At 44.2% G+C, this 22871-nt stretch overlaps 1 long non-coding RNA gene across 1 annotated transcript in view; it reads right to left on the bottom strand.

The window, feature by feature from the left end:
* The window catches only part of LOC113882681, a 36945-nt gene extending 14805 nt beyond the window's left edge, over window positions 1-22140 (bottom strand). The window contains exon 1 of the long non-coding RNA XR_003508418.1: window positions 22017-22140. This is a non-coding gene — a long non-coding RNA (uncharacterized LOC113882681). The remainder of the gene's footprint in view (window positions 1-22016) is intronic.
* Between the last annotated feature and the right edge of the window lie 731 nt (window positions 22141-22871).

The raw sequence follows: 22871 nt of genomic DNA, 5'->3' as shown, positions 1-22871 counted from the left end.
AAGCTTCTCTCATTTCAAAGATGTTACGTAAAGTGGAATATATAGCATTTGACACTTTGGGATTGGCTTTTTTCACTCAGCATAATTCATCTAAATTGTTGCACGCATCAGTACTTCATTCCTTCTTATTGCTGACTGCTGTTCCCCAGTGTGGATGTACCGCAGTTTGTTTATCCTGTTGAAGGACATCTGGGCTGTTTCCACTTAGGGGCTATTACAAATAAATCTGCCATGAACATTCACGCACTGATTTTTGTGTGAACACAAACTTTCATTTCTCTGGGAAAATGCCCAAGAGTGTCATTACTGGATCGTATGATAATAGCATGATTTGTTTTGTAAGAAACTGCCAAGCTGTTTTCCAGAATGGTTGTAGCTTTTACATTCTCATCAGCAATGTATGAGTGATCAACTTCTCTTCATCCTTGTCAACAACACCAAACACCAAATTGTTGTCACTATTTCAGGCACTCCAGCGGATATATAGTGATAGCTCATTGTGGTTTTAATTTGCATTTCCTTGAAGGCTAATGATGCTGAACATCTTTTCATGTGCTTATTTGCCATCTGTATATCATCTGTATTCAGAACAGCTTTTGCCCATTTTCCGATTGGACTTTTTTTTTTTAACTGTTGAAAATGATTTTTATTGAAGTGGAAATTTGCTTACTTTTCTCAACAGGAAGTCCATCTTGTAAAATTCATTTAACTGGAAGTTAGCTTTACCCTAGAGCAGTTTCAGAGGTGGTGCTGAGGGTTGTTTATGCCCGCTTGGTAAGTACTAGGGTTTTTTTTTAATCTTTTGTTTTCGGCTGTGCTGTATAGCCGCACAAGGGCTTTCTCTGGTTGTGGTCCCTGGGCTTCCCCTCGCGGTGGCTTCTCTTGCTGTAGAGCGTGAGCTCTAGGTTCACGGGCTCAGCAGTTGCATCCCCGGGGTCCAGGACTTGGGCTCCATGGCTGCGGCGCAGGGGCTTAGTTGCTCTATGGCACGTGGGGTCTTCCCAGAGCAGGGATTGGACCCGTGTCCCCTGTGGTGGCAGGCAGATTCTTTACCACTGGACCATCCGCGAAGTCCTAGTACCAGTTTGTAAGACAGGATCAGAAAACAATAAAGCATGTCGACGCCTTAGATGCTTAGGTTTTCCCACCTTCTAGAGATAAAGATTCACACATACACACACACCCTTCCCACGACTCTGCTGATTTATACCCATTTCTCTGAGCAAAAGGGTGCCAAGCCCAGGTGAAGACAGAGACTGAAGTGGCTTGTTTCCACCCAGAGCACCTGCCCAGTCTGTTCCACAGCAGTGGGCTTGAGGATCACCTGGGCACAGCTGAGCAGGTTCCTCCTGGGTGATCACTAGCTCACTCTGTAGAAACTGGGCCCAGAACAGACTCAGTTTCCAGAGTCACATGGCCAGGGGGTGTGGACAAGAGTTAAGGAATGGACGGCAGATGCCTGTAAACTCAGGGTTTGGAGGCTAGGAATTGGAGAGCAGTCGGCGAGGAGGAAGGTGACTGGTGTGTATTATCCGACCTTAGTCAGCAATCCCAATCCTTCAGTTCTCTGCCACTACCTACCTTATCAAGGCTCTTAACATATCAGCACCAGCCAGCACTCCACAACATAGAAAGCTTTTCTAAGCCTGACAAAAGACCTTAAAAATGTATCTGGAAGTGCCCTTCATTGCAAGCTTTGATTCCACTGTCCGTCCATCCTTTGATGTCACATAAAAAGATTCGTCACGCTGACCTTGTCCTGCTGAACACGATTCTACCACTTGCTCAGAGGAACTGAAGATGTCTGCTTTCTCCTTCAGAAAAAAAGAGGACAAAACTTTTCCCATTTGCACTCTCTTTTCAGTTCCTCTTAGGAGATATGCGGACAGGGAAACACCCTGATTGGTTGTGCTATTTTTAAAAGAATTTCTAATAGCAAATAATTTGTTCCATCTGGGAAAAGGCTGATGGCACGTTCAACAACCAAGCATGAATCAGGATGGGTCATTTCCAGCATTAAAAAAAAAAAAAGTTTATTTAGATCCACATTGCACTGGTCATTCAGTGTCACTGGCATTTCCTGACCCTAAAGAGGGGCCAAGCCCTTGGCTGCTCTTCTCATCCCTTGGGGCTTCCCTGGTGGCTCAGTTGATAAAGAATCTGCCTGCAATGCAGGAGACCCCGGTTTGATTCCTAGGTCAGGAAGAGCCCTTGGAGAAGGGATAGGCTACTCACTCTAGTATTCTGGGCTAGAGAATTCCATGAAGTATATAGTCCTTGGGGTTGCAGAGTCAGACATGACTGAGCGACTTTTAACCCTCAACCCTTGAGGCCATTTGCCTATCATAATAACAAAGACACTTCGTTCACCACCCCTCCACTCCTCCGTGGTTTCTGCCAGCAGTTTCAGGGTGGCCGTGGTGGGGGCCATGGTGGTTCACACTGTGGGGCTAGTGAACTTAACCCAGCCATCAGCAAAGGCATGAGGTGGTGTCACACACCAGTGGCCAGGCTTTTGGCCTCTCTGGGTGCTGTTCCCAAAGCACACAGCCTCTCATTGGAGAAGGGGGAGCAGAAACAGCCAGCAAGAATATAGGGAGAACAGAGATAAAATGGGTCCTGGGGCCTCATTCTGACCCATCCAGCTCTCATCTGCCCTCCAGGGCCTCCAGAATTAAAGGCATTCATAAAAAGGAAGGGAAGAGCAGTCACTTGTACACTCACGTTTATAGCAGCATATTCACAGCAGCCAAAAGGTGGAAACAACCCAACTGTCCCTAAATGAATGAATGGATAAACAAAATCTGTGGTATAACTGTCGGTGGGAATGTGAATTGGTGCAGCCACTATGCAGAACAGTATGTGTGCATGCATGCATGCTAAGTCACTTCAGCTGTGTCCGAATCCATGCAACCCTACTGTACCTCACCAAGCTCCTCTGTCCATGAGATTCGCCAAGCAAGAATACTGGAATGGGTTGCCGTGCCCTCCTCCAGGAGATCTTTGCAACACAGGGATCAAACCTGCATCTCTTATGTCTCCTGCATTGGGAAGTGGGTTCATTACCACTATCGCCACCTGGGAAGCCCAGAGAATAGTGTGGAATTCCCTTAAAAATCATGATCCAGCAATCCTTTTCCTGGGTATATATCCAGAAAAGATGAAACTCTAATTTGAAAAGATACATACACCCCAGTGTTCATAGCAGCACTATTTATAATAGCCAAGACATGCAAACAGTGCCCTTCAACAGAAGACTGAAGATGTGGTATAGATAGAAAATGGAATATTACTCAGCCATGAAAAGAATGAACTATTATCATTTGCAGCAACATGGAAGGACCTAGAGAATATTATACATAAGTGAAGTAAGTTAGAGAAAGACAAATATTATATGACATCACTTACCTGTGGAATTTAAAAATAATACAAATGAATCTATATTCAAAACAGAAATAGTCACAAATTTATGGTTACCAGAGGGGAATGTGGAGGAAGGAAAGGGTGTAACTCAGTGGTAGAGAGCATGGTTAGCACCCAGAGGGCCTGGGTTCAACTGCCAGCACCTCCAGGTTTGATTGATAAAAATAATAACTTTGGGACTTTCCCGGTGGTCCAGTAGTTAAGACTCTGTGCTTCTACTGAAGGGGTCACAGGTTCAATCCCTGATCAAAGGACTAAGATCCTGCATGCCACACGGCACAACCAAGGGGAAAAAAGAAAGGAAAGTGGAAAGCGGGGTGGGCAGGTGAAATAGGGAGTGTGGAATTAACATACAACTTCTATCAGTTCAGTTCAGTTACTCAGTCGTGTCCAACTCTTTGCGACTCTATGGACTGCAGCACGCCAGGCTTTCCTGTCCATCACCAACTCCTGGAGCTTGCTCAAACTCATGTCCATTGAGTCAGTGACGCCATCCAACCATCTCATCCTCTGTCATCCCCTTCTCCTCCCGCCTTCAATCTTTCCCAGCATCAGGGTCTTTTCCAATGAGTCAGTTCTTTGCATCAGGTGGACAAAGCATTGGAGTTTCAGCTTCAGCATCAATCCTTCCAATGAATATTCAGGATTGATTTCCTTTAGGATGGACTGGTTGGATCTCCTTGCAGTCCAAGGGACTCTTAAGAGTCTTCTCCAATACCACAGTTCAAAAGCATCAATTCTTTGGTGCTCAGCTTTCTTTATGGTCCAAATCTCACATCCATACATGACTACTGGAAAAACCATAGCTTTGACCAGATGGACCTTTGTTGGCAAAGTAATATCTCTGCTTTTTAATATGCTGTCTAGGTTGGTCATAGCTCTTCTTCTAAGGAGCAAGCATCTTTTAATTTCATGGCTGTAGTCACCATCTGCAGTGATTTGGGAACCCAAGAAAATAAAGTCTCTCACTGTTTCCATTATTTCCCCATCTATTTGCCATGAAGTGATGGGACCAGATGCCACGATCTTAATTTTCTGAATGTTGAGTTTTACGCCAACTTTTTCACTCTCCTCTTTCACTTTCATCAAGAGGTTCTTTAGTTCTTCGCTTTCTGCCATAAGTGTGGTGTCATCTGAGTATCTGAGATTATTGATATTTCTCCCAGCAATCTTAATTCCAGCTTGTGCTCCTTCCAGTCCAGCATTTCCCATGATGTACTCTGCATAGAAGTTAAATAAGCAAGGTGACAATATATAGCCTTGACGCACTCCTTTCCCTATTTGGAGCCAGTCTATTGTTCCATGTCCAGTTCTAACTGTTGCCTCTTGACCTGCATACAGATTTCTCAGGAGGCAGGTGGTCTGGTATTCCCATCTCTAGAAGAATTTTCCACAGTTTGCTATGATCTACATAGTCAAAGGCTTTGGCTTAGTCAATAAAGCAGAAATAGATGTTTTTCTGAAACTCTCTTGCTTTTTTGATGATCCAACGGATATTGGCAATTTGATCTCTAGTTCCTCTGCCTTTTTTAAATCCATCTGGAAGTTCACGGCTCACGTACTGTTGAAGCCTGGCTTGGAGAATTTTGAGCATTACTTTGCTAGCATGTGAGATGAGTGCAGTTGTGCAGTAGTTTGAGCATTTTTGGCATTGCCTTTCTTTGGGATTGGAATGAACACTGACCTTTTCCAGTCCTGTGGCCACTGCTGAGTTTTTCAAATTTGCTGACATATTGAGTGCAGCACTTTCACAGCGTCATCTTTCAGGATTTGAAATAACTCAACTGGAATTCCATCACCTCCACTAGCTTTGCTCATAGTGATGCTTCCTAAGACCCACTTGACTTCACATTCCAGGATGTCTGGCTCTAGTCCACTGATTACACCATCGTGGTTATCTGGGTCCTGAAGATCTTTTTTGTACAGTTCTTCTATGTATTCTTGCCACCTCTTCTTAATATCTCTGCTTCTGTTGGGTCCATACCATTTCTGTCCTTTATCGAGCCCATCTTTGCATGAAATGTTCCATTGGTATCTCTAATTTTCCTGAAGAGATATCTGGTCTTTACCATTCTATTGTTTTCCTCTATTTGTGCTGATCTCTGAGGAAGGCTTTTTTATTATCTCTCTTTGCTATTCTTTGGAACTCTTCATTCAAATAGGATATCTTTCCTTTTCTCCTTTGCCTTTAGCTAAAGGCAAAGGACAACTACCATACATAAAATATATAAGCAATAAGGATTTACTGTATAGCATGGGTAATTATATCCAATATCTTGTAAAAATCTATAATGGAAAATAATCTGAAAAATATAAATATATAACAGAATCACCTTGCTGTACACCTGAACACAATATTGTAAATCAGGTATGCTAAGTTGCTTCAGTCATGTCTGGCCCTTTGCAACCCTATAGACTGCATCCCACCAGGGTCCTCTGTCCTTGGGATTCTCCAAGCAAGAATACCGGAGTGGGTTGCCATGCCCTCCTCCAGTGGATCTTCCCAACCTAGGGATCTATAAATCAACTGTACTTCAATTTTTAGAATGCAGTGCATACATACCATAGAATATTATTCAATCATATAAAAGAAAGGAATTCTGGTATATGTTATAACGTGAATGAATCTTGAAGACATCATGCTAAATGAAATAAGCCAGATACAAAAAGAACAAATATTGTATGATTCCACTTATGTAAGGTACTGAGAGTAATTAAATTTGCAGAAACAAAAAGTTGACTAGGCGTTATCAGGAGCTGGGAAAGTGGAGAATATGCAGTTGTTTAATGAGTAGAGAGTTTCATTTTGGCATGATGAAATGGTCTGAAGATGATAGTGATGGTTGTGCAATAATAATGTGAATGTACTTAATGCCACTGAACTACACACTTAAAACGGTCAGAATGGTGGACCTTAATAGGGATATGCTAAGTGAAATGTCAAAAACAAATACCATGTGATTTCACTTACAAGTGGAATCTAATAAACAAAACAAATGAAAAAGCAAAACAAAATCAAACTGATAGATACAGAGAACAGACTGGTGGTTGTCAGAGGGAAAAGCGGGTTAGGGGTTAGGCAAAATGGATCAAGGAAGTCAAGAGATACAGACTTCCAGTTATATAATAAATAAGTCAAAGGGATGTAATGCATAGCATGGGAATCACTGTCAATAATATTGTTGTGCAAATCTGAAAGTTGCTAAGAAAGTAAATCTCAAAGAAAGTCTTTTTTTCTTGTAATTTTTCTGACCACAAGAAAAAAAAATTGTAACTTTGTCTGATGACAGATGGTAATTAGACTTACTGTGAACATTCTGCAATGTATACAAATGTTGAATTGTTGTACACCTGAAACTAACAATTAAAAAGAAAAATCCAACTTTAGAAACTTGTTATTTAACTTAAAACATGAAAATAAGAAATAACAGTATTCCTCGTTATAGATACCTACACATACCAATTCCCATAAGATAAATATATCAGAGAAAAAGAAAAAAATGGGGATTTCTCTGATGGTCCACTGGCTAAGACTCCGTGCTCCCAATGCAGGGGACAGGGTCTGATCCCTGGTCGGGGAACTAGATCCTACATGCCACGATCAAGAGTTTTCATGCCACAAGTAAAGATCTCCACATGCTGCAACTAGCCAAATAAATAAACAGATATTTTTTAAGAAAGAAAATAGACTTTCTTCATTTAAAAGAAAAAGAAAAACATGGTTAAAATGTTAAATTTTATGTTATGTATCTTTGGCCATGATTTTTTAAAAAGGACGTTAAATATATTTAAGCTTTTCACTGCCTCCAGGTCCTTTTCTAAAGGAAGGCTTCTGGGTGTCATGGTTGCTAAGTGAAGCAATGATTAGTGACTTAATTACCCAGTGACGCGCTGGTAAATGTTTAACAATGGGCTCTCCAACACGAACAAAAAATACTCGCGTGCAAATATTGGTACACAAGTTTAGTATAAATTTTACTGATGTAAAGGATAAGGAGTCACCCAATTTATTACTGCTACTAACAATAAAACATACAACATTCTAAGTTCCACATAGCAATTGATTTTCATGGAATTTCACTGACTTGCAGAACTCCTGGGTCTGCAGCCAACAATGGTGACAATCGATAAACAAGTATAGTTCTGTCGAAAATGTTGACTGATATTTCATGTATTTTAATAAGACACAAGTGAAATGATGTCATGATGTAAGCAATTTTTCGGATGAATCAGATGAAGGTTTTTGAGTACTGGAAAAATATTTCCTCAATTTTTTTGTGTTATTCAGAATGTAACGGCCACACGCACAACATGTTTTTAAGCTGAATCTATATTATTATTGTCTCCACCATACTACTGCATCTAGGCAATCAATAAAACAGTATTTTTAAGCCTCAATGTATAGCCTTTCCTGATTGGCATAGTGTGAATACTTCCACTGTGGCAGATTTCAATCTACCAATGTGAAGTCACTTGAAGGCAGAGTCACGGAGGGGTCACAGAGTCCAACATGACTGAGTGACTAACACTTTCACTTCACTTTCATGCAGTGACAACCACTGCATAGAATGCTCACACAATAGACATACAGTGATAGATGTATAGACAGTAAATATGCTAAAATTATTAGAACGTGATGAGTTTTTAGTATTATGTGTTTTAAATATAATGTATTGAGTTGTGCGTGTGCGTGCATGCTAAGTTGCTTAAGTTGCGTCCAACTCTTTTTAACCCCATAGGTGGTAGCCTGCAAGGCTCCTCTGTCCATGGGATTCTCCAGGCAAGAACACTAGAGAGGGTTGCCATGCCTTCCTCCAGGAGGATCCCAGGGACGGCTGCCCTTTAAATGGGGTTTCATTATTGTGAGAAGATAGCACAGAAAGAACCAGAGGAAAAAGTTAGTGAGCCTGAGGGAAGGTCCTTGACCCCACTGGCCATGCCCTCCACGTCTCTGAGCTGATCTCGCCCATCCTGGCATCCAAACAGAAGTCTCTGTGAACTGCTCAGCCACAGCGGACTCGAGGGAAGCTTGGGGGATGAGGCGCAGGGAGACCAGCTCGCCCAGCTCTCCCACTGCTGTCGGACCTGCCCTGCTGTCACTTTTCACACAAGCACTCTGCATAGCTGCCACCTTCTCGCAGAGTTGCAGATGGAAAGAGAGATGCAATACCTCGGCCTCCTAGCTCCAGGCCTGTCTGAACATTTTTCTGCAGCCCACCCCCTCCCCTGGATTCAGCCCAGGAAAAGTCTACCCAGAAATTCATCCACGCTTTCTTTTCCTACTTCTCCTCCTTCAAAAACCTCGACGACAGACCCTCCAGGGGAAAAAAAAAAAAATGTGCAGGTTTGTGGTATTTGCCAACTTCTGTGCTAAAGACACTTCTGCCACAGCTGATTTCAAGCTCCTGGACATGAAGTTGAGAAGAGAGGTCTACAGTCAGCTCTCAGGAACAGGTGCAGGCACACCCCTGAATGTCGAGGCCACTGGTTATTGATGGTCAAAGCCGAACTTCCAGAATTTAAAATCCTTCTCTGTCTTAAAAATTCAGCTCTTGACAACAGAAGCCTTTGCTTTCAAGACTTCTGTCCTTGCAGTGCATCTATTTTACCTATTTTAGAATTCAGAGCTAAGACTTTGTCTGTCAACTCTCTCCTGATACTACATTTAAGCTCCTACTCCATGTCCCCAGTGGTAAGAGAAGGTCAGTGGGTACAAGAAAACATGGAGAAAAACAGACCTTGGGACTTCCCTGATGGTCCTATGGCTAAGACTCTGCACTCCCAATGAAGAGGGTTCATCCTTTATCCAGCCTGGGTTCCATCCCTGGTCAGGGAACAAGATCCCACGTGCTGCAACTAAGGGTTTGCATGCCACAGCTAAGATCTGGTGCAGCCAAATAAATAAATAAATACTAAAAAAACCAAATTACTATCTCAAAACATTATCCACTTACAACTTTTTTTAGGATTTAAAATAGCAACTACACTGCCAGTAGAGGCCACACTAACAAATCTCTAGCAAACTTGGGATGAAATTAAAGGAGAGGCCAGGTACTAGGAATCCTCCATGAATGAAGGAGGGAAAGATGGAGGGAGAGGGTGAGGGAGAAAAGAGAGAGAATGGATACAGAAGAAGGGAGGGGAAGTAGAGGGAAAGAAGAAAATTGCTATGTGCTAAGAGTTACCAAAAATGTGATATATTTTGTTCACATTTAACAAATTAATGGTTTCAGCACAGGCACTTGCTAGGTACAACTGTATGCCTAACCTCATTTGCAGCTGTCATAAGACTAGACTGGAGTTCATGAAGAAGGCGAGGCGCAGGTCACCGAGGGGCCCTCCCTAACCTCCCCCCACCCCCAGGGCCCACGGCCACTGCAGGAACGGGAGCTGAGCTGCCGCCATCAAGTCAAAGCTCAGTTTTTGTTCCCAGTGCCTTCCCTCTTTCCTGTTCCTCTTGAGACTGGAGGGTCAAGTTCCATACCCCACCTCCAGCTTCCAGCCTGGTAGGAGACCCCAGCGGTGAGAGAGTCGGGCTGTGGATACTCTGGTCCTTTGACACCTGGCCCTGAGATGTCTAAGACCCCATCTGGAGAATGAAAAGTATGAGAATCTAAAACCCCACCTGGAGAATGAAAAGTAAGAGAATCTTAAATATCAGGACTATCTTCTGATCACTTGCAAACTGGCTTCTTTCCTGCCCCTCTCACTCTGACACACAGAGGGCTGTCTGGGGTACCTCGAAGTGCCTTTGACTTTAAACAGTGAGAAATAATTAAAAGCGAGAAGTGACAAAGACATCAGGTTCCAATTAGCCTAACTGCCAATTCCTTCTGGAACCTGGGGAAAGCATGGGAGCAAGCCCAGGGGCGTCTCTGTCTACTAGGTGTGTGACTTCTCAAAAGTTGCTTGGCCTTTCTTAGCTGTGGTTCCCCCATAGGTAAGTGGAAATGATGCTTACACTATGAGGTCAACATAAGGAGTAAGTGGGGCTTCAACAGTGGTGGTAAAGAATCCACCGGCCAAAACAGGAGACTCGTGTTCCTTCCCTGGGTTGGGAAGATCCCCTGGAGAAGGAAATAGTAACCCACTCCAGTACTCTTGCCTGGAGAATCCTAAGGACAGAGGAGCCTGGAGGGCCACTGTCCATGGGATCGTCACAAAGAGTGGGACAGGACTTAGTGACTAAACAACAACAAAGGAGTAAGTGACAGTTTACATGAAAGAGTGATTTGCAAATCAATGGGTTTTGTTGGGGTTTTTTCTTTTTTATTGTTTCCCCTTTCCAGTGCCTCCTATTCTAGTCCCCTCTCTACATACAGTCACTGTTACCAATATAATGTATACGCCTCCAGGCTTCTCTTTAAGGAGTCGCCCCTAGGAAAGATATCTGTGTGTGTTAACAGAAGTGACCCATCCATTATTTCATTGAACAATGTAGCTTAGATGACTTTCTATGTCAGTACAATTAGGTCTACCTCATTTTAGAATGTAGCAGCACGGTCTTCTATAAAAGCGGTGTGTTTTTATGACTATTTCTTGTTGTTTTGAATTTTCCCACTGTTATAAATAACACTGCAGTGAAGAAAGTACTTGTACTTGCTTCCTTCAGCACATGGTTTAAGTTTCTCCCTGGGGTAGCGATTAATAGTAGAACTTCAGGGTAGTGGGTTATACAAAGTGATCTCTTTTTTGAAGACTAAATATCATTTATTGCTGTTCAATTTCAGAGTGACTTCTTAAGTGGCTGTACTCACACCCACATTCCCTCCAGCTGAGCATGAGTATACTCAATGAATTTGAATTTCCTCCGTTAAAGTGAGGCTGAGCACCAGTGTATATAAATCTTGATCATTTTTATTATTCTGTGAATTACTGGTTTATACCCTTGGCCCATTTTTTCAATTAGATCCTATTTTTCTTTAGATGATGTGTTGATTCTAATCCTTAGTTTTGTGTGGTTGTTGTTGCTTGTCAAAACTAGAGCTCTATACAGACCAATGTTACCCTTATTCAATGCTAATTTCCTTAAAGACAAGAGGTATTTTATCTTTTAACCACAGCACCCGCAGAGAGCCTCCCCCAGAACCACTCTCCATGACTGCTGGTGGACTGAAGTGTCTCTAGAGGTTGGATGCCCATGCCTCCTGAGGACTGTAACTTTTTTCTTTTTCTTTTTTGTATTGATGCATTTATTTACGTACCTGGTCTTAGCTGTGGCACACGGAACTTTGATCTTTGTTGGGGCATGTGGGATCTAGTATCCTGACCAGAGATCAAAAGATCAAACTTGGGCCATCTGGATTCAGAACTCAGTCTTAGCCACTAGACCACCAGGGAATTCCCTGGAACTTTTTAAAAATGACCTATTTTATCACATCATGACTGACTGCTCATTAGAAGGATGGGGCTATGTATGAATTCTAGAACTGGGAAAGCAAGCCAAAGGTAACCACTGGCCCGTCAGTGTCTATCCTGTGCTGTAGATACTATTTGACAGATCACAGGATAAAAGGAAAGTCAATGTTTATAGGACACTTACCATACGTGCTGGGCTTCCCTGGTGGCTCAGACAGTAAAGAATCCACCTGTCATGCGAGAGACCCATGTTCGATCCCTGGGTCAGGAAGACCCCCTGGAGAGGGAATGGCAACCCACTGCAGATTTTTGCCTGGGAAATCCCATAGACAGAGGAACCTGGCAGAATACAGGCCATGGAGTCGCAAAGAGTCGAACACACCTGAGCAACTAACACTTTCTTTCACTTACTGTATGTGTCAGGTCAGAGATAAGTGAGTTTTATACCCACATTCTCATTTAATCCTCACAAGCACATGATGAGGTAGGTTTATCCATCAACCTTCTGTGAGTTTGATTAGTGGGATCGGTCTCCCAAAGCCTGATTTGCCCTTAGGGATCTGATGATGCTGAGCATCTGAACTTGCAAAGCTAAGAGTGGGAAACGTGGTGACTCTGCCAACATACAGTCACCCTGAGGGTGCCAGACTGAAACAGATGGCTGGACTCTCTCTAAAATTTCTTGATTACCAAAGAGATCATCTGTTCCAGCCCTTGGTTGACCCAGGGAACTAATCAAAGTCGTGCTTTCCTTGCAAGATGCGAGGCTCCAAATACGTAAAACCCAAACTGCAGGAGAGAAGTGATAGGTGGAGTTCAAAGGCCAGGCCCTGCAGAAACTCAAACTGTTTCAATCAAAAGTTTTACTTTCAAGCTTGCCTTTCATAAATAGAAACAAAGATGCCTTCCACTAGATACAGTCGACAGGTCTCAAATGTGGGGTGGGGAATGCATTGGCAAGGATCCTAACTTCCCAGGAAAGAAGAGAAACCCCCATTCCCCACCCCACCCCCCATACTATACTCCTACTACAAAATGTAAATCTCCAAAAGAGAATTACAGTCATTCTGACATGATACAGCTTTCAGCCTCATTGCAGACTGAGCTGATGAGTCCTGAGCTGATGGCCTGTGGCATGTGGCTCACCCGTCCGCTGCCCTCACATAATCTAAACCAGCAGGCACAGGAGGGGCTGGTGTGCTGTTACTGCACTAAGATGAAAGTGGCTGGTGAAGTGAGTCTGGCTTGGTAATTAGACACTTTATTGTAGCTCTCAACAGTAAAGTGAGGCCCAACAACTTTCTTTGACATTAAAGTATTCCTTCTTTCTACCAGACATCGATACTGGTCTAAGAGGTCTATGCTTATAGCAATGAAAGCATAACATATGGAGACTGAAGATAAAACTCATCAACAGTACATACTAATGATTTGAAGGACAATGCAACCATCTCCAAATATATTCTTAGGCATGGATTAATGGAGACCCCATTGCATCGACATGGATGTATTTTTAAACTGTTAAATGTATCTATATTTATTATAGTTCATTTATACATATTTAACATATATATTTCCTAAAGGCTCTTTTCCCTTCTAATCCATATCTTCTTGAAATTCATGATGATACAGTATCCTGGTGTCCTCATTCACTCAGCCCTCTCCTTTATCCTCAATCAGATAAGATTGTAAACAATGAGCCTGGTGTTTGTGGGTTTTCAGCTTAAGGATGTGGGGAGGTGTACAAAAGGCCATCTATTTGTAAGACTGTGCCTGCACACACAGGGGCAGAATCCTTCCAACAACCATTCCAACTGTCTCTTTCAATCAAGCCAAGCGTGGTGATCTGTCCGCGCCCCAGTGTGATCGGAACATCTAATCCTTCCAAATCTTCATGGCCGTGTAGACAGAAAACATCGATCAATCTGAGCAAAAGCTACAGCCAGAACAATTCGTGGGATGTCCCTATTGCAATTATTTTAAGAAGTAGTTTCAGAAGGATGGCAATGACAAACTGAATGAAAGTCTGCAGACCAATGAAAATAATTTATAGGAAGAAAATGGTTTTTAATTTTACATTTTTTTTTTTTTTTTTTTGATTGCTAAAGTTTGCTTTCCTGATAGCTTGGATAGGCTTCCCTGGTGGCTCAGATGGTAAAGACTCTGCCTGCAACACAGGAGACCCAGGTTCAATCCCTGGGTCCGGAAGCTCCCCTGGAGAAGGAAAGGGCAACTCACTCTAGTATTCTTGCCTGGAGAATCCCATGGACAGAAGAGCCTGGCAGGCTACAGTCCATGGGGTCACAAAGAGTTAGACACAACTGAGCAACTAACACATACATACAAACAAAGTTATACTGCTCATTGCAGAAAACCCAGCAAAGCACAAAGGAAAAAGAAAAGACTCACAAATAACCTCCTCCTAGCTGGCTGTGAAGAGCTTTTCCACGTAAAGTTAAATAAATCTGGAGCCAAATGAATCTTCTAGGATCAAGAAATGTCCGTAAGTGTTCTGGTGTCTGCCCTTCACTTCAAGGATTCCTCATCCACAGTCCCAGAGCCCTTGTTGATCCTTCCTGTGTCAGCCTTAGTCTTGGGCAGAGCTGGGAGCCCCTATACAGTGAATGTCCAGGGTCCCCAAGGAAGCTTGTGTCCAGACATACCTATTTCAATCCACTCCCTACAACCAAAACTCAGGAAATAGCACTTGTCATTTCACAGTGAAATTTGGTTAAGGACAAATGCCCATTGCCTTAAATTCGTTCACACTAAAATGTAAATGAGGTCTGTTTGATGTTTCTGCAAGGGGAAAGTGGGGGAAAGCCCATAACTCCAGGCATCTGAGTTAGGAAGCAGGATGCCATGAAAGACGGTCCTCATTCAGGAACAAGCCATTCCAATATCAGACAGCCCTGCTTGTTGGTGACTTGAAAAGCCTGCCTAGATCCTGTTGTAACCTGAAGCGTGGCTGTTCTGTGAACCAGCCACCTAAGGGGCTTGTTCTCTGTGAATTGGTGCTCTGCTACCTGCATCACGTGGGAAAGCTGGCCTGGCACTCACAAGTCAAATCACAGACATCATTTCTTTTCCACCTTCTTCTCTTTTGGAAAAAAAGGCTTCTTTGTATGTTTCCTAGCTGTTCAAGTGAATTCAAACAGGAGGGAGCCCTATCAGGCCAAGCTGTCCAGTTTCACGTGAGAATTTCTCATCTTTCCATGGACTTCTCAGCTTGTTTTTGTGCTTGAATTAGACATGGCTTAGGGGTCACTGAACCCCAAATGGATTAAGTCCTTTAAATTATCTTTGAGAAAGGGTCATCTTGTGTATTTATTAAATAAAATTATCTAGTGTCTTCTTTCAGATTCTTTTACAATGAACAAACTCCCTTGTTTCTTGGGAATTCTTTGAAGTTCCAAAAGCATCTGGCATATTTTACATGAGACTTTTCTAGGTTCTTCTTCCTTAGAAACAGGAAGTTGACAAAAAGCCCCAAACATTTATTTTAGTTCTCCAGAATGGGAAGGGAGATGGCTAATAGGTTCTAAAAATAGTAAAAGCCCTTCCACATGAATGTGGTCTTTACCCAAAGAGTCACTGGATTTAACTTGTCTGAAACTTGTCCAAAACCCACCTGGAGACCTCTTTGCATTCAATATCCTTAGCCCTGAAAATAGTACACCTGGAAAATGTCTTTATTTCTGTTCCTTGATAGGATAAATAATTATAACAACAAACATGCTTGACAATAAAAACTCTCTCATTGAACCATCCTATTCTCTCTCTTGTAACAGGAATTGGCATATTATTGTCCATGGGCCATATGCACCTTGTTGCCTGGTTTTTTTTTTTTTTTTTTTAATAATTTGTTCAGGTGAAATTCACGTAACAGAAAATTAACTGTTTTAAAGGGAGCAATGCAGAGGTAGTTAGAACATGCACAGTGTTGTGCAACACCACCTCTTTCTAGTTCCAAAACATTTCCATCGTTCCAGAGTAAAACCCTATACCTATTAAGCAATGTCTCCCCTGCCCCCCCTTCCCCAGCCCTTGGCAACCACCGATCTCTGTTCTGTCTCTATTTATTTACAAGTAATAAATAAATATTATTATTTACTTATAAATAATAAGAGTAAATAAACTTGGAGGTTTCATATAAATGAAGTCACACACATTTAGCATCATGCCTTGGAAGTTCATCCACATTGTGGCACGCATCAGTACTTCATTCCTTTTTATGGTGGGATGATATTCTCTTTTATGATATACTCTTGTATGTGTATACAATGATTTGTTTATCCACGGATGGACATTTGGCTACCTTCCGCCACTTAGCTCTTGTAAATAGTGCTGCTACAAATCTGTGTGTATATGTACCTGTCTGCTGCTGCTGCTGCTAAGTCGCTTCAGTCGTGTCCGACTCTGTGTGACCCCATAGACGGCAGCCCACCAGGCTCCTCTGTCCCTGAGCTTCTCCAGGCAAGAACACTGGAGTGGGTTGCCATTTCCTTCTCCAATGCATGCATGCATACTAAGTCGCTTCAGTCATGTCAGACTCTCTATGCGACCCTATGGACAACAGCCCACCAGGCTCCGCTGTCCACAGGATTCTTAGGCAAGAATACTGGAGTGGGTTGCCATTTCCTTCTCCAATATATACCTGTCTAGGTCCTTGTTTTCAATTACTTGGGGCATCTACCTAGGAATAGAATTGCAGGGTCATATGGTCATTCTATGTCTAACTTTCAGAGGAACTATCGAGCTGTTTTCCACAGCAGCTACACAATTTTACTATTTTACTTCATTTACACTATTTTATGTACACTTACAGAGTTAAATGCCTGGCGCATACTCATTGGGTGAATTCACCACAGAACACAGATGAGACCCAGGTGTCCTGACTCCGGTCCAGGGAAAGGACAAACCGGGATAGCATCTGCTCAGGAGAGAAAAGCAGATGCTTTGACTCATTCACACGGTTGTAACTTGTCCAGGGGAAATGGCTGGGTGGGGGTGGGGTGGGCGGAATCCCACTGGTTGGACCACAATCCACATCACCTGCCGTGGTCTGGAAAGCCCCACCTGTCCACAGGTAACAGTAACACACACCTGGGCGCACCACCTCTGTGGGTCTCTAAGCCAGCCTGAGCATAGTCGCACCATGACCCAAGCATGTTCCTGGCTACTCGTCATCTGGCTGAAGCCCATAGTGAACAAACTACAAACACTCAGGAGAAGGCTCAGGAGGCTCGTGTCCCTGCCTCCTCACAAGGGAGGAATCGGCCAAGCATGGAAGATGCCTCAGCTTGGCTGGGTCTCAGCCAGGGAATCCACGTCTGTCACCAGCAGGTTCAACCTGAGCATCCTCTGAAGTCCCGCCAGTGCCCTTCAGAGTTGGGGTGGGGTGGCTAATACCTGATACGGGGCCACTATTACTATCATGGAACATTCTCAACCTCTTGTACTGAAATCGTCCAGAATCACCAGGCAAAGCCTCTAGGGGTGGAAGGGTTGTGGCGGGAATGAGACGGAATCTAGGTGATGAGGTCTAACTCTTCCTTTGTGGTTCGTCTCGTTCCACTGGCTCACAGAATGCCCCGTGCATCCAGCCCTTCAGACCAGAGTTCCCCTGCAAACGTCTATCCCCACACTGCAGCATCTGAACTGACTGCCTGAGGGAACCTCCTCCAAACCACTCCACCCTCTACTCTCCTTAGTTGCCCGGGCTCTGGCCCTGGGGACTGTCCAGGCCCCAGAGCCCTGCTCAGTCCTTGCCCACAACCCCACCTCCTCCCCAGGCCCCCTGTGCCATGTGTACCCCAGACTCTCACCATATCCTGGAAGCTCTGGGTCTTTTGTGACTCTGGCCCTTGTATCTGTGGTGGTCTTTATTTTGGGCTTCCCTATGGCTCAGTGGCAAGGAATCTACCTGCCAATGCAGAAGACCCAGGTTCGATCCATGGGTCAGGAAGATCCCCTGGAGAAGGGAATGACAATTCCCACTCCAGTATTCTGACCTGGAGAATCCCATGGACAGAGGAGGCTGGCGGGCTAAGTCCTTGGGGTCACATAGATTTGGACATGACTGAGTGACTGAACAGCTGTCTAGTTTGCCCTTTCTCGCACCCCTCCCTGGCTCAAAACGCGCTCTCTCCATGGACTCGCCCCCCACCCCCAGTCTCCCTGCAGCCGAGTCACCCCTCTACCTTCCACCAGTGTCAGCATTCGGCACTCCTCACAAACCTGCAGTGCAGCTGCGTCCCCAGCTACAGGGAAACTCCCGAGTAGGCATCCTGTACTGCTTGCTTCACTCACCTCTGTATCCCTAACAGTGCATAGAGTGATTGGCAAGAGAAAGGCCTTTAATGTGAACATGTAGATCAGCTTGGTCTTTGGCCTTAGGCAGGCATGATGGCTGTCAGAGGTTAAGGGAGCAAAGGGAGAGAAACAAACATGTTGAAAACTTGCCCTGTGCCAGTTGAGGGTCAGCCACATATCTGCCAGTTTTACCCGTGAAACCACCTCATATCGAGCCCACCTGGGCCTGGCATTGGTCATGGAAGCTTGGATGATGGTAGCAGCTGGAAGGGGAGAGAGGGCAGCAACCGTGACAGAGGGGCAGCCAGGCAGCACTTGGTAGAATAATTGCACTCCAGGCCCTGTCTGCTGTGCAGCAATCACTAAATAGGAGTCCTGGCCCCCTCTGGCAGCGTGAGGAGCACTCTAGTGCCTCCCTCCTGGCTGACTCCTTGTGAGAGGCATCATGGTGTAATGGAAAGGGTGGAAGATTCAGAGCCACAGGTACCTGGGCTCAAATCCCAGCTCAACTGCTGCTGGCTGTGTGATTTCAAACAAATAACTTAACCTCTCTGATCTTCAGATTCCTCCTCCAAAAAATAGAAATTAAAAAAAAAAATTGATCACAGGATTATTCATTCCTAGAACAAATATTGTTTTGAGTCTTCATCTGTATCATATCTGATTTAGTTAGTGGGAATATGTAGCTTCCAGTATAAGACAGGCACATGCAGTGGTATGGAACAGCATGACCTGAAATAATACCAGGCTCCTCTGTCCATGGAGTTCTCCAGGCAAGACTACCAGAGCGGATTGCTATTCCCTTCTCCAGGGAATCTTCCCAACCCAGGATCAAACCTGGGTCTCCTGCATTGCAAGCAAGATTCTTTACCATCTGAGCCACCAGCAACTTAAATATTCGTTTCTTTCCCTTCTGCTATTTATTCCCTAGTCAAAAGCACAGAATCCTTAGAGAAACTCCCTCCATTCTTTCACTCCTCCAGCGCACTTATTTTATCCTCCAAGTAAAGACCATCTCATATAATAGTAATATCTAACACTTTATGGGTGCTTACTGTAAGCTAGGTATTATTGGAAGTATTAATATTTATGCATATATATTTATTAACTTAATGCCCACAACACAGGTTGGCTTTCCAAGTAAGAAAAAAAGGCACAGAGACGCTAAGGAATTTGTCAATGTCACACAGCCAGTGAATGAGGGAGCTGGGCTTTGAACCCGAGCACCCCAGTTCAAGCCCACAGCCTGAGCCCTCACATTAGAAAGTATACATTTTAGCCCCTCCAAATGATACCACGTCTTTAGGGCTGTGTCTCTTCTGCCTCCCTTTTTTCTTTTCTCTTTTCCTCTCTTCTCTTCCTCTCAGCTGAAGAAACCAAAGGTCACTTTGGACAGGGTTAGGGAACACACTCAAAGTTACACAACTCCTGTGGCATTTATCCTGGTTCCAGCTCTCATGCCCTTCTTATGACATCATGCAACACCAGGCGATCAGTATGAAGGCAAATGGCTGAAATTAATTACCGTTTTGAGTAAACAACATACACGACTTTATCCTCCCAGTTATAGCAAGCATTTGAATGTCTCAGATCTGATGGTAAATATTTTATATAAATATATATATATACATATATTCCCATTAGACACCACTATGGTTTTCACTTAACACTGATCTGAAATGCTCTGTTTCTGCTAGTGTTGTTTGAGTTTCTGCCCCCATAAATATTTGCACTGTTGTCTTCATTTTAATTAGTTTCTGGTGTTTTCCTTGGACTGGTTTTATGATGGGATGGGAGTGGAGTATTTACAGTCTGACCTGCCATCTGTGAAGCTTTGCACCCTCAAAGCACGTCGTCACAGCTCAGAGATGCCATCCATGTACAGTCAAAACAAGTCCAGGCGTGTTCGTGGGTAAGGCAGTGCTGTGTCTCAGCTGCCAAGTGACTCCGAAGCACCCAGAGGCCACCACCACGTGGGGGACGCTGCAAACAAGCCTCCACCAAATCTTCCAGAACCGTGCCCTTGAACTGACACAAGGTTACAATCCAGAACCTAACGCCAGGGAGAATCTGTTCTCGTGTCAAGAGGGCACTGAACCCAGAGGAGATAAGAGTGAAGAGATGCCGTTGAGAAGTTGGGACATAAGTCTACAGAGGCCGGTGGACCATCAGGGAAGTCCCCTTCCATTGCCTTTTTAAACTCAGGAGAAGAGAGACTGCTTTGCAAGCATAACAAACACACATCAAGGTCGTGTTAGAGACTTTTCCTCTGCACTGGTCCTGCATGTTCCAGACGCATGGAGGAGGGTGAGGCAGGTGAAATGGACAGCCTGGGAAGAGCTGACTCCTCCAAGTGCACGAGGAGAACCAGGCTCAGTCACTGAGCTGCTGCCCTACATATGGGCAGCAGGATGCCAAGGCAATGACAGAGACTGCTATGGGCTGAACTGTGTCCCCCACAACTGTGCTGAAGTCCTAACACCAAGTGTGACAACATTTGGAAATAGGGCCTTTAGGAGGTAACTGAGGTTAAATGAGGGCATAGGGTGGGGCCCTAATCCCATAGGATTGGTTGCTTTGTAAAAAGAAGAGATAGATAGATCTCTCTCTCTCTCTCTCTCTCTCTCTCTCTCTCTCTCTCTCTCCTCTCTCTCTCTCTCTCTCTCCCCTCCACCCCACTTCTCTCTCAGAGGAAAGGAAACATGAAGACAAAGTGGCCATCTCCAAACCAAGAAGAGAGGTCTCACCAGAAACCAAACCCTGCAGGAACCTTGATCTTTGACTTTGTAGCCTCCAGAACCATGAGAAAATAAAGTTCTTTTGTTTAAGCCACTCAGTCTGTGATATTTTGTTAGGCAGTCCTAGAAGACTAAGACAGACAATATTTTTGTTTTACAATTGAAAAGAAAATCAAGTTTTCTTTGAGATAGATTAAGCTCTGAAACTTTTAACTATATACCCAATGAAAATGAAAATTTTAAAAATCCAATGGAAAAGTCTTATTGGGTACCATTTTGTCCAAAGATGACAGCCTGGAACATGCATGCATGATCAGTTGACCTGGAGAAAAAGTATAATTTCACAGTAAATTCTATCCAACAAATCTTATCAGAATCCATCTGCTCTTTTAAAGAGTTCACAAAAATCATTGGATGTCAGGGTTGCAAAAATCTTAAGTATTGCTTGTCTGTGTGTGTGTGAGTCACTCAGTAGTGTTCGACTCTTTGTGATCTCAAGGACTATAGCCCTGCCAGGCTCCTCTGGCCATGGAATTCTCCAGACAAGACTACTGGAGTGGGTAGCCATTCCTTTTTCCAGGGGGTCTTCTTGACGCAGAAATCGAACCCAGGTCTCCTGCGTTGGCAGGAGGCTTCTTTACCGTCTGAGCCACCAGGGAAGCTTCAGTTTCCATTCCTATGGTGGAGAGGCTAAAAACTCACATGCTGGATTTTGATCACCTAAGACCATCTAAGAAACTGAAAACATCTCCAAATCCCAGTTTCCTCAGCTATAAAGTGGAAATGATAATAACAACAGCACGTTGACCTCAGGCTTACCGTGGAGGTGAAATCCTCTACCCCAGCGTAGTGCCTGGCACCTGGTGCGTGCCCAGTGCACGCTAACTTCTATCTTAGAAAAGTCAGACGCAAGACACAAAACACTGCAATCAAGTTAAAGCCAGACCCCCCATTTTGGAGTCACCCCTGGTTCTATAGCCACCAAGTAGCCAGCTATTGATTTGTAAAGCCAATTACATACTGATCAGTTAGAGTGCGGGGGAGGAAAAGGTATTAAAGAATGACAGTAAAATCCATTTAAAGAAATCCAGTTCAGTAAATCCTTTCACTCAAGATCAAGACAAGTGGAGTCATTGTGTTCACAGCACAGAAAGGTATTATTATTGCTGCAAATGTACTTACCACCCCTTCAAACATCTTGCTCCTATGGTGTTGGAGGGGGATGTCCACAGAGAGGCACGGGGCAGTGTGTGCACGCTCAGTCACTCAGTTGTGTCCGACTCTTTTGTGACCCCCGCAGACTGTAGCCCACCAGCCACCTCTGTCCATGGGATTTTCCAGGCAAGAATACTGGAGCAGGTTGCCATTTCCTATTCCAGGGGATCTTTCTGACTTAAGGATCAAACTCACGTTTCCTGTATCTCCTGCATTGGCAGGTGGATTCTTTACCACTGAGCCACCTGGGAAGTCTCTTGGTGGCAGGGGGTGGAGGAGGGGGCAGGAGGCAGCCCCCTCCCCAAACTGGAGTATGGCTGACCCTGGGGGATGCAGGGGGACACCCAAGGCCACAGGAAACAAATTCGGCCCAGCTTCCTGGAGTCCCAGTTGAATGACGTAGAATGCAAACATTTGCATGATTTTTTTAAAGGCAAAATATGGTACTTCAAAGAACTTTCTGGCATGCCGTATTCCAGCCATGCCTCCAGTTGGGCAGGGGCTGTGAACTCTGCTCTGCCAGAGGGCTCCGGGCTAAAAGAAAAGCCCACACCAGAACCAGCCCCCACCCCTCACCCCCATCTCAACAGTCTCCCAGCTGCTTCCTCTCCTCCAGCAGAGTCATCTTTACAAGCCCAGTGGGCATGGCCCATCTTCCCAGAGGAAACACGTTCTCAACAACCCGCTCTGGCCTGTGGAGTGAAGTTGTTTCTTTAACTTGGCACAAGACCCCCTCACAGCTGACTCCCAACAGCCTTGTAAGCCTTTAATATCGACTGCTCCCTACCCACCATGCTCCCTCCACACCTGCGACTCCAGTTC

The sequence above is a fragment of the Bos indicus x Bos taurus genome, chromosome 24, assembly GCF_003369695.1.
Source record: "Bos indicus x Bos taurus breed Angus x Brahman F1 hybrid chromosome 24, Bos_hybrid_MaternalHap_v2.0, whole genome shotgun sequence".
Lineage (NCBI taxonomy): Eukaryota > Metazoa > Chordata > Mammalia > Artiodactyla > Bovidae > Bos > Bos indicus x Bos taurus.
This window is presented reverse-complemented; position numbering and strand designations above follow the sequence as displayed.